At 55.1% G+C, this 12,599-nt stretch overlaps 4 non-coding genes across 4 annotated transcripts; all 4 read right to left on the bottom strand.

Annotated features, from left to right (window-relative positions):
- Positions 1–2,496: 2,496 nt before the first annotated feature.
- LOC137753632 (small nucleolar RNA SNORD116) lies at positions 2,497–2,588 on the bottom strand. The gene has a single exon (XR_011071527.1). It is a non-coding gene; the product is annotated as a small nucleolar RNA SNORD116 (small nucleolar RNA).
- A 2,408-nt stretch (positions 2,589–4,996) lies between these two features.
- LOC137750306 (small nucleolar RNA SNORD116) lies at positions 4,997–5,088 on the bottom strand. The gene has a single exon (XR_011070419.1). It is a non-coding gene; the product is annotated as a small nucleolar RNA SNORD116 (small nucleolar RNA).
- Positions 5,089–8,013: 2,925 nt separating this feature from the next.
- On the bottom strand, positions 8,014–8,105 carry LOC137753718 (small nucleolar RNA SNORD116). Its single transcript, XR_011071558.1, has one exon. It is a non-coding gene; the product is annotated as a small nucleolar RNA SNORD116 (small nucleolar RNA).
- A 2,408-nt stretch (positions 8,106–10,513) lies between these two features.
- Positions 10,514–10,605, bottom strand: LOC137751301 (small nucleolar RNA SNORD116). Its single transcript, XR_011070755.1, has one exon. It is a non-coding gene; the product is annotated as a small nucleolar RNA SNORD116 (small nucleolar RNA).
- Between the last annotated feature and the right edge of the window lie 1,994 nt (positions 10,606–12,599).

Here is a 12,599-nt window from a genome sequence, read left to right as displayed (position 1 = left end):
TTCATTGGTTCAGAGTGCCAAGCAGTGCATTTATGGGAGTCATCATCAATCCACCTGCTCAAAGGCTGCACGTTCAAAGTTGCAGGCTCCACCGCAGGGCAGCCAACGATCTCAATCATGTCAGCAGTCAGGAGCGGCCAGAGCCGACCCACGGGGCTGCCAATGGAGCTAAGGATCATGGCATCGGATCTCGGGTGCCACTGGAAGAGCCAAGAAGGTGAGGGTGTAGTCTCAGGGCACAAGTCCCCGTGGCCAAACATCTAGGTTTCTGCAAAGAATTTCCACTCACCAGCACAAGGTTCCTATGAGGATCCTCAAGTACTTCATGCCAAAATCACTCTGAGACTCTTTTGCCTCGACTTGCCTCAACTTGCCGCACTGTCCTCACTTCGCCAGGTACCATGGACTATACAGAGGGCCCCATGCTGCTGCAGGTGTTTGTTCCCGGGCACTCCACCACCTGCCTCAGTGTGACAGAACACAGGGATGTTTGAGAAAAGTGAACGGTGGCACAGAGGCAAAGGGTGATACCGCCCAGCGATGTGCACTCTATCTCCCCTCAACAATTCATTTGCAGCCCATCATGTCTGTGTGTCCACAGCCAAACGTGAATGCTTCGTGGCACGGATGCCTTCAGAGTGCACGGGCATCAACACAAAGAGCACGACCGTCCATCAAACCCCTGGTATGGGCCTTGAACTTCCCCGCCTGAGCCGCCTCCCCACCGACACAGCATAGGGATGTCACCCTGAACCGCTGAGACACCCTCAGGGGAAATGGGATTACTCAGCGTAAGAGCCACTGCCCTCTGGGGAACCAAACCACTCCTGGCGCATACGCTTCCACACAGTGGACTCACCCTCAAGGGGAAATGTGGTCCCTGAGATCTTCCACAAGGGAACGGCCCTTGGCCAAATGGGACGACCTCCCACAAAAGCAGCTTGTAGGGACCGGTGACAAAACACACCAGAGGAACTCCTGGACTGAACAATGGAGATTCACCTGTAGCCATACTTCCTGGCCTGCTACAAGACTGGCAACCTACCCTTGGCCCACACACAAAGCTAATGGCATGGGAACCATTCCGATGCTCAACGCGGCGGGGAAACCCTTGCAGCAATGGCGTAACTTGCAGTGGTGTCTGGTACTTTCACACTCTGGGACCATCAGTGACGTGACATTGGGGAAACCGTGAGGCCCAGGTACTCTGCAAGCAACTTGTTACCCACAGCCATGCAACGAGAGAACCCAGACAACAGCCTAGACACTTGAACCGGTATGACTTGTCTGGCCTGTGGCCAGGCTCGCCAGATACCACAGTCTCGACGCACCAGCGGGTGGCAGGAAAAATGACACCCACGCCACACATCCTCTCCTGCCCTTAAAACTGTAGCCTTTCCTTGGCAGCCGACTCCCTTGTTTCTGCATGGTTGCTCCCAATGACCTCCTGGTAGAGCTCCAATCCTCAGGGAACGCTATGTGGGCCGGGTATAGAAATGATGCTTGGCTGTCCTCAGGAACACCTTCACGTCTTCAACACAGGGGAAACGTGGCCAGACAGGGACAAAACACCCCAAGGCCTCCAAATCGGCCCCCATGAGAAGACACCATACTGTGCCATGAAGGCAACCTTTCACTGGACAAGGACCCGCCATGAAGCAAATCGGCCAAGGAGAGGAAAGAGGCGGGACAGTCCACAAATGTGCTCCCGTATTCTTCCCCTACACGTGCCTCCAGATGCTCCTGAGGGAATCCCAAATGTGTTCCGGGAACCCCATGGCCACCGTCGATCTATCCACCCACCAGTAAACCTGTGGGCTTAGCCAGCCATCTCACGTCTCTCTTTCACTCGCCTTACCTTAGTCTCTCTCCACCGGGATCCCAACGTGTCACGGCAAGATGCCAGAGCCACCCCTCACCAAGGAAGCTTGCCGTGACCAAGCTTGACTAAGGCATTTTCCAGCCCCTTCCCACAGCACACACAAGCAGGACACAACCCGAGGAGGAGCCATCAGATTGCCTAAACTCCCAGGAACAGTGGCCCATTTGATTTCTCCCCTCATCAGAAGAAACCTAAATTGCATATGGTCTCCCAAGCAGAACATGACAAAGAAGCCTGCCCTAGGCCTGGAATCCTGTTTCGACCCTGAGCCTACAGACTTCTGTTTCTTTGAGGCCACAAGGCAATGACCAGCCGGTGGGGGCAGCCTGTAGAACTCAAGCGCAGGTGGCAGAACCAGCAATGGCGCACGCTTCCTCTCCTACCTGCATGCTGAACCGTGGCAGGGGACAGCAGTCCTGGCTAGACCAAGGAACACAGAGACGGCACGGTGTCCCACGCCTTCTCGAAGGATTGGCATCCCAGGCTCCTTTCCCAATTGCTCTTCTCCCCATGCGATGACCACAACCCTCAACTTGAACAACGTGGCTGTGGACACCCACGGCCGCAAATGCAATGTGAACCTCTCCCTACTTTCCTTTTGGGAGCCACGTGCTGGACCTCAGTTCCAACGAGGAGACGGTAGGGATTTCTCCCTCATTTTGTTCAGATTTCCAAGGAAAGCATTTGTGGGAGTCATCATCGATCCAAGCACATGCTCAAACGTTGGACATGCAAAGTTGCAGATTCCACCATGGGACGGCCAGCGAGCTGAATCATATCAGCGTACAGAAGTGGCCAGAGCCGAGCCATGGGTCAGGAAATGCAGCCAGTTCTCAGGGCATCAAAGCTCGTTTTCCCCGAGAAAAAACCAGAAGGTGAGGGTGTAGCCCCGGTGCACACGTTCCCGTCGCCAAACCTTTAGGTTTAGCACAGAAGTGTCACTTACCGCAACAAGGGTTAAAGCAGGATCCTCATGGAATGCACGCCAGGACCCCTCCGAGACTCCTTCGCCTGGCCTCGCCTTGCCACGCCGTCCTCCTTTCAACGGGCATCAGGGATTATACGGAAGGCCCCAGGCTGCTGCTGGCATTCTTTCCCTGGCATTCCACCTGGCTCGGGTGAGAGAACACACGCAGGCTTGAGGAGGGTGCACGGGCGCAGCGAGGGAAAGGTCGATACCACCCAGTGATGTGTGTTCTATCTCTCCTCAACATTTCATTTGCTGTCCATCTTGCCTGTGTTTACTCACCCAAACGTGAAAGCATCGTGGCACATGCGCCTACATAGCGTGTGGCCATCAGGACAAAGAGCGCCGCCGACCAACAAGACCCTGGCCTCGGGCCCTGAAATTCCTCTCCTGAGCAATCTGCCCTGCATCACAGCAAAACGATGTCTTCCTGATCCCCTGAGACACCCTCAGGACAACTGGGCCCCCTCAGCCTAAGAACAAGTGCCCTCTTTGGCAACAAACACGGCCTTGGCACTTTTGATTCCACACAGTGGACACACCCTCAAGGGGAGAGATCTTCCACAAGGGAAGGGCCCTTGGCCGAATATGACGACCTCCATCAAAAGCTGCTCGTAGGGACCCGTGACAAAGGGCACCTGAGGAACGCCTGGACTGATCAAGGGAGACTCACCAGCAGGCATACTTCCTGGTCTCCTGCCAAGCCAGAGGAACTTCCTAGGACCGCAACCAAAGCTAATGGCAAGGGAGCCATTCCAATGCCCAAAGTGGCGGGGCAAACCCTTGCAGCAACTGGTTATCTTATCGTAGCACCTTGCACATTGTCTTTCTTCCCTTCAAGGACAAGACCTTGGAGAAACCATGAGACCCAGGTCCGCCAGAACCAACGTGTCACCCACAGCCGTGCAATGAGGGAACGCCTCCAACATCCTGGACCTTTGAACCGGCATGACTTCTCTGGCTTGAAGCCATGCATGCTGGAGATCACAGGCTCGCAGCACCAGAAGGCGGCAGGACAAAATGACCCCTGCAGCACACTTTCACTCCAGCCCTTAAACCTGTAGCATTTCCTTGGCAGCCAACTCGCTTCTTTCTGCATGGTTGGGCCCAAAGACCTCCGGGGAGAGCTCCAAACCTCAGGGAATGCTATGCCGACTGGGTATAGCAATGACGCTGGGCTGTCCTAAGGAACACCTTAACATCCTCAACATAGGGGCAAGGAGGCCACACAGGGACAAAACATCCCAACGGCTCCAAATCGGGCCCAGTGAGAAGACACCATACTGTGCCGTGAAGGCACCATTCACTGGAACAAGGACCCGCCGTGAAGCACATTGAGAAAGGAGAGGAAAAGGTTGGGATGGTCTATGAATGTGCACCTGTATTCCTTCCCTACACGGGACTCCAAATGCTCCTGAAGATATCCCAAAAGAGTTCCGGGAACCCTATGTCCACCGACCATCTATCCACCCAACAGTAAGCCTGTGGGCTTAGCCAACACTCTCACGTGTATTTCCCGCTCGCCTTGCCTTCCTCTCTCCACCAGGACCCAAACGAATCCACCCCTCACCTAAGTAGCTTGATGTCCCCTGGATTTGCCTAAGGCATTTTCCAACCTCTCCACACACAACACACAAGCAGGACACAACCCAAGGAGGAGCCAACAGCGTCGCCCAAATCCGTGGGACGGTGGCCCATTTGATTTCCCCTGACCATCAGGGCAAACGTAAACTACATCCCACCTCCCAAGCTGAACATGACATAGAAGCCTGGCCTGGCCAGGACTCCTTCTCTGACCCTGAGTGCAGAGACTTCTGTTTCCTTGCGGGAACAAGGCAACGACCTGAGCTCGAGGGTGGCCTGTAGGTCTCGAGGGCAAGCCAGAGGAGTACCAGTGGCTCATGCTTCCTTTCATACCCGCATGCTGACCGCGGCAGGGGATAGCAGTTTTGGCTAGACTCAGGTGCCCAGAGACGTCAAGTTGTCCTTAGCCTTCCCACGTAGATGGACATCCCAGGCTCCTCTCCACATGGCTCTTTCTGCACGACAAGCCCGCCACCCTCAACTTGAACAATGTTGCTGCGCGAGCCCACGGTAGCAAATGCGACATGGACCTCTCCCTAATTTTCCTTTGGGAGCCACGTGCTGGACCTCAGTTAGGATGAGAAGATGGTAGGTATTGCTCATTCTTTTTGTTTAGATTTCGAAGGAATGCATTTATGGGAGTCATCACCGATCCACGCAGCTGCTCAAAGGCTGGACGTGCAAAGTCGCGGACTGTCAGCAAGCTCAATCCTCTCAGCAGTAGGGAGCGGCCAGACTCGAGCCACGGGGCAGAAAGTGCACCCAAGTCTCAGGGCATCGGAGCTCGGGTGCCCCAGGAAGCGCCCGGAATGTGACGGTGTAGTCTCGCCACACAAGTCCCCGTGGCCAAACATCTAGGTTTCTTCAAAGAAGTTCCGTTTACCCCCACAAGGTTGCTACCAGGAACCTTGTCAAGCCAGAGGCGATGCCCTTGGGTCGTACAGAAAGCTATTGGCATTGGAGATATTCCAATGCCCAAACTGGCAGGGCAAACCCTTGCAGCAACTGGGTAACTTGCCCTGGCGCCTTGTATTTTCGCCCCCGGGCCCGTCAGTGACATGACTGCGGAGAAACCTGAGACCCATTCATTGGTTCAGAGTGCCAAGCAGTGCATTTATGGGAGTCATCATCAATCCACCTGCTCAAAGGCTGCACGTTCAAAGTTGCAGGCTCCACCGCAGGGCAGCCAACGATCTCAATCATGTCAGCCGTCAGGAGCGGCAAGAGCCGACCCACGGGGCTGCCAATGGAGCTAAGGATCATGGCATCGGATCTCGGGTGCCACTGGAAGAGCCAAGAAGGTGAGGGTGTAGTCTCAGGGCACAAGTCCCCGTGCCCAAACATCTAGGTTTCTGCAAAGAATTTCCACTCACCAGCACAAGGTTCCTACGAGGATCCTCAAGTACTTCACGCCAAAATCACTCTGAGACTCTTTTGCCTCGACTTGCCTCAACTTGCCACACTGTCCTCACTTCTCCAGGTACCATGGACTATACAGAGGGCTCCATGCTGCTGCAGGTGTTTGTTCCCGGGCACTCCACCACCTGCCTCAGTGTGACAGAACACAGGGATGTTTGAGAAAAGTGAACGGGGGCACAGAGGCAAAGGGTGATACCGCCCAGCGATGTGCGCTCTATCTCCCCTCAACATTTCATTTGCAGCCCATCATGTCTGTGTGTCCACAGCCAAACGTGAATGCTTCGTGGCACGGATGCCTTCAGAGTGCACGGGCATCAACACAAAGAGCACGGCCGTCCATCAAACCCCTGGTATGGGCCTTGAACTTCCCCGCCTGAGCCGCCTCCCCACCGACACAGCATAGGGATGTCACCCTCAACCGCTGAGACAGCCTTAGGGGAAATGGGATTACTCAGCGTGAGAGCCACTGCCCTCTGGGGAACCAAACCACTCCTGGCGCATACGCTTCCACGCAGTGGACTCTCCCTCAAGGGGAAATGTGGTCCCTGAGATCTTCCACAAGGGAACGGCCCTTGGCCAAATGGGACGACCTCCCACAAAAGCAGCTTGTAGGGACCGGTGACAAAACACACCAGAGGAACTCCTGGACTGAACAATGGAGATTCATCTGTAGCCACACTTCCTGGCCTGCTACAAGACTGGCAACCTACCCTTGGCCCACACACAAAGCTAATGGCATGGGAACCATTCCGATGCTCAACGCGGCGGGGAAACCCTTGCAGCAATGGCGTAACTTGCAGTGGTGTCTGGTACTTTCACACTCTGGGACCATCAGTGACGTGACATTGGGGAAACCGTGAGGCCCAGGTACTCTGCAAGCAACTTGTTACCCACAGCCATGCAACGAGAGAACCCAGACAACAGCCTAGACACTTGAACCGGTATGACTTGTCTGGCCTGTGGCCAGGCTCGCCAGATACCACAGTCTCGACGCACCAGCGGGTGGCAGGAAAAATGACACCCACGCCACACATCCTCTCCTGCCCTTAAAACTGTAGCCTTTCCTTGGCAGCCGACTCCCTTGTTTCTGCATGGTTGCTCCCAATGACCTCCTGGTAGAGCTCCAATCCTCAGGGAACGCTATGTGGGCCGGGTATAGAAATGATGCTTGGCTGTCCTCAGGAACACCTTCACGTCTTCAACACAGGGGAAACGTGGCCAGACAGGGACAAAACACCCCAAGGCCTCCAAATCGGCCCCCATGAGAAGACACCATACTGTGCCATGAAGGCAACCTTTCACTGGACAAGGACCCGCCATGAAGCAAATCGGCCAAGGAGAGGAAAGAGGCGGGACAGTCCACAAATGTGCTCCCGTATTCTTCCCCTACACGTGCCTCCAGATGCTCCTGAGGGAATCCCAAATGTGTTCCGGGAACCCCATGGCCACCATCGATCTATCCACCCACCAGTAAACCTGTGGGCTTAGCCAGCCATCTCACGTCTCTCTTTCACTCGCCTTACCTTAGTCTCTCTCCACCGGGATCCCAAAGTGTCACGGCAAGATGCCAGAGCCACCCCTCACCAAGGAAGCTTGCCGTGACCAAGCTTGACTAAGGCATTTTCCAGCCCCTTCCCACAGCACACACAAGCAGGACACAACCCGAGGAGGAGCCATCAGATTGCCTAAACTCCCAGGAACAGTGGCCCATTTGATTTCTCCCCTCATCAGAAGAAACCTAAATTGCATATGGTCTCCCAAGCAGAACATGACAAAGAAGCCTGCCCTAGGCCTGGAATCCTGTTTCGACCCTGAGCCTACAGACTTCTGTTTCTTTGAAGCCACAAGGCAATGACCAGCCGGTGGGGGCAGCCTGTAGAACTCAAGCGCAGGTGGCAGAACCAGCAATGGCGCACGCTTCCTCTCCTACCTGCATGCTGAACCGTGGCAGGGGACAGCAGTCCTGGCTAGACCAAGGAACACAGAGACGGCACGGTGTCCCACGCCTTCTCGAAGGATTGGCATCCCAGGCTCCTTTCCCAATTGCTCTTCTCCCCATGCGATGACCACAACCCTCAACTTGAACAACGTGGCTGTGGACACCCACGGCCGCAAATGCAATGTGAACCTCTCCCTACTTTCCTTTTGGGAGCCACGTGCTGGACCTCAGTGCCAACGAGGAGACGGTAGGGATTTCTCCCTCATTTTGTTCAGATTTCCAAGGAAAGCATTTGTGGGAGTCATCATCGATCCAAGCACATGCTCAAACGTTGGACATGCAAAGTTGCAGATTCCACCATGGGACGGCCAGCGAGCTGAATCATATCAGCGTACAGAAGTGGCCAGAGCCGAGCCATGGGTCAGGAAATGCAGCCAGTTCTCAGGGCATCAAAGCTCGTGTTCCCCGAGAAAACACCAGAAGGTGAGGGTGTAGCCCCGGTGCACACGTTCCCGTCGCCAAACCTTTAGGTTTAGCACAGAAGTGTCACTTACCGCAACAAGGGTTAAAGCAGGATCCTCATGGAATGCACGCCAGGACCCCTCCGAGACTCCTTCGCCTGGCCTCGCCTTGCCACGCCGTCCTCCTTTCAACGGGCATCAGGGATTATACGGAAGGCCCCAGGCTGCTGCTGGCATTCTTTCCCTGGCATTCCACCTGGCTCGGGTGAGAGAACACACGCAGGCTTGAGGAGGGTGCACGGGCGCAGCGAGGGAAAGGTCGATACCACCCAGTGATGTGTGTTCTATCTCTCCTCAACATTTCATTTGCTGTCCATCTTGCCTGTGTTTACGCACCCAAACGTGAAAGCATCGTGGCACATGCGCCTACAGAGCGTGTGGCCATCAGGACAAAGAGCGCCGCCGACCAACAAGACCCTGGCCTCGGGCCCTGAAATTCCTCTCCTGAGCAATCTGCCCTGCATCACAGCAAAACGATGTCTTCCTGATCCCCTGAGACACCCTCAGGACAACTGGGCCCCCTCAGCCTAAGAACAAGTGCCCTCTTTGGCAACAAACACGCCCTTGGCACTTATGATTCCACACAGTGGACACACCCTCAAGGGGAGAGATCTTCCACAAGGGAAGGGCCCTTGGCCGAATATGACGACCTCCATCAAAAGCGGCTCGTAGGGACCCGTGACAAAGGGCACCTGAGGAACGCCTGGACTGATCAAGGGAGACTCACCAGCAGGCATACTTCCTGGTCTCCTGCCAAGCCAGAGGAACTTCCTAGGACCGCAACCAAAGCTAATGGCAAGGGAGCCATTCCAATGCCCAAAGTGGCGGGGCAAACCCTTGCAGCAACTGGTTATCTTATCGTAGCACCTTGCACATTGTCTTTCTTCCCTTCAAGGACAAGACCTTGGAGAAACCATGAGACCCAGGTCCGCCAGAACCAACGTGTCACCCACAGCCGTGCAATGAGGGAACGCCTCCAACATCCTGGACCCTTGAACCGGCATGACTTCTCTGGCTTGAAGCCATGCATGCTGGAGATCACAGGCTCGCAGCACCAGAAGGCGGCAGGACAAAATGACCCCTGCAGCACACTTTCACTCCAGCCCTTAAACCTGTAGCATTTCCTTGGCAGCCAACTCGCTTCTTTCTGCATGGTTGGGCCCAAAGACCTCCGGGGAGAGCTCCAAACCTCAGGGAATGCTATGCCGACTGGGTATAGCAATGACGCTGGGCTGTCCTAAGGAACACCTTAACATCCTCAACATAGGGGCAAGGAGGCCACACAGGGACAAAACATCCCAACGGCTCCAAATCGGGCCCAGTGAGAAGACACCATACTGTGCCGTGAAGGCACCATTCACTGGAACAAGGACCCGCCGTGAAGCACATTGAGAAAGGAGAGGAAAAGGTTGGGATGGTCTATGAATGTGCACCTGTATTCCTTCCCTACACGGGACTCCAAATGCTCCTGAAGATATCCCAAAAGAGTTCCGGGAACCCTATGTCCACCGACCATCTATCCACCCAACAGTAAGCCTGTGGGCTTAGCCAACACTCTCACGTGTATTTCCCGCTCGCCTTGCCTTCCTTTCTCCACCAGGACCCAAACGAATCCACCCCTCACCTAAGTAGCTTGATGTCCCCTGGATTTGCCTAAGGCATTTTCCAACCTCTCCACACACAGCACACAAGCAGGACACAACCCAAGGAGGAGCCAACAGCGTCGCCCAAATCCGTGGGACGGTGGCCCATTTGATTTCCCCTGACCTTCAGGGCAAACGTAAACTACATCCCACCTCCCAAGCTGAACATGACATAGAAGCCTGGCCTGGCCAGGACTCCTTCTCTGACCCTGAGTGCAGAGACTTCTGTTTCCTTGCGGGAACAAGGCAACGACCTGAGCTCGAGGGTGGCCTGTAGGTCTCGAGGGCAAGCCAGAGGAGTACCAGTGGCTCATGCTTCCTTTCATACCCGCATGCTGACCGCGGCAGGGGATAGCAGTTTTGGCTAGACTCAGGTGCCCAGAGACGTCAAGTTGTCCTTAGCCTTCCCACGTAGATGGACATCCCAGGCTCCTCTCCACATGGCTCTTTCTGCACGACAAGCCCGCCACCCTCAACTTGAACAATGTTGCTGCGCGAGCCCACGGTAGCAAATGCGACATGGACCTCTCCCTAATTTTCCTTTGGGAGCCACGTGCTGGACCACAGGTAGGATGAGAAGATGGTAGGTATTGCTCATTCTTTTTGTTTAGATTTCGAAGGAATGCATTTATGGGAGTCATCACCGATCCACGCAGCTGCTCAAAGGCTGGACGTGCAAAGTCGCGGACTGTCAGCAAGCTCAATCCTCTCAGCAGTAGGGAGCGGCCAGACTCGAGCCACGGGACAGAAAGTGCACCCAAGTCTCAGGGCATCGGAGCTCGGGTGCCCCAGGAAGCGCCCGGAATGTGACGGTGTAGTCTCGCCACACAAGTCCCCGTGGCCAAACATCTAGGTTTCTTCAAAGAAGTTCCGTTTACCCCCACAAGGTTGCTACCAGGAACCTTGTCAAGCCAGAGGCGATGCCCTTGGGTCGTACAGAAAGCTATTGGCATTGGAGATATTCCAATGCCCAAACTGGCAGGGCAAACCCTTGCAGCAACTGGGTAACTTGCCCTGGCGCCTTGTATTTTCGCCCCCGGGCCCGTCAGTGACATGACTGCGGAGAAACCTGAGACCCATTCATTGGTTCAGAGTGCCAAGCAGTGCATTTATGGGAGTCATCATCAATCCACCTGCTCAAAGGCTGCACGTTCAAAGTTGCAGGCTCCACCGCAGGGCAGCCAACGATCTCAATCATGTCAGCAGTCAGGAGCGGCCAGAGCCGACCCACGGGGCTGCCAATGGAGCTAAGGATCATGGCATCGGATCTCGGGTGCCACTGGAAGAGCCAAGAAGGTGAGGGTGTAGTCTCAGGGCACAAGTCCCCGTGGCCAAACATCTAGGTTTCTGCAAAGAATTTCCACTCACCAGCACAAGGTTCCTACGAGGATCCTCAAGTACTTCACGCCAAAATCACTCTGAGACTCTTTTGCCTCGACTTGCCTCAACTTGCCGCACTGTCCTCACTTCGCCAGGTACCATGGACTATACAGAGGGCCCCATGCTGCTGCAGGTGTTTGTTCCCGGGCACTCCACCACCTGCCTCAGTGTGACAGAACACAGGGATGTTTGAGAAAAGTGAACGGTGGCACAGAGGCAAAGGGTGATACCGCCCAGCGATGTGCACTCTATCTCCCCTCAACAATTCATTTGCAGCCCATCATGTCTGTGTGTCCACAGCCAAACGTGAATGCTTCGTGGCACGGATGCCTTCAGAGTGCACGGGCATCAACACAAAGAGCACGACCGTCCATCAAACCCCTGGTATGGGCCTTGAACTTCCCCGCCTGAGCCGCCTCCCCACCGACACAGCATAGGGATGTCACCCTGACCCGCTGAGACACCCTCAGGGGAAATGGGATTACTCAGCGTAAGAGCCACTGCCCTCTGGGGAACCAAACCACTCCTGGCGCATACGCTTCCACACAGTGGACTCACCCTCAAGGGGAAATGTGGTCCCTGAGATCTTCCACAAGGGAACGGCCCTTGGCCAAATGGGACGACCTCCCACAAAAGCAGCTTGTAGGGACCGGTGACAAAACACACCAGAGGAACTCCTGGACTGAACAATGGAGATTCACCTGTAGCCATACTTCCTGGCCTGCTACAAGACTGGCAACCTACCCTTGGCCCACACACAAAGCTAATGGCATGGGAACCATTCCGATGCTCAACGCGGCGGGGAAACCCTTGCAGCAATGGCGTAACTTGCAGTGGTGTCTGGTACTTTCACACTCTGGGACCATCAGTGACGTGACATTGGGGAAACCGTGAGGCCCAGGTACTCTGCAAGCAACTTGTTACCCACAGCCATGCAACGAGAGAACCCAGACAACAGCCTAGACACTTGAACCGGTATGACTTGTCTGGCCTGTGGCCAGGCTCGCCAGATACCACAGTCTCGACGCACCAGCGGGTGGCAGGAAAAATGACACCCACGCCACACATCCTCTCCTGCCCTTAAAACTGTAGCCTTTCCTTGGCAGCCGACTCCCTTGTTTCTGCATGGTTGCTCCCAATGACCTCCTGGTAGAGCTCCAATCCTCAGGGAACGCTATGTGGGCCGGGTATAGAAATGATGCTTGGCTGTCCTCAGGAACACTTTCACGTCTTCAACACAGGGGAAACGTGGCCAGACAGGGAC

This window comes from Eschrichtius robustus, chromosome 1 (assembly GCF_028021215.1).
Source record: "Eschrichtius robustus isolate mEscRob2 chromosome 1, mEscRob2.pri, whole genome shotgun sequence".
Lineage (NCBI taxonomy): Eukaryota > Metazoa > Chordata > Mammalia > Artiodactyla > Eschrichtiidae > Eschrichtius > Eschrichtius robustus.
Note: the sequence above shows the minus strand (reverse complement) of the source record. Positions and strands in the feature narration are given on the sequence as shown.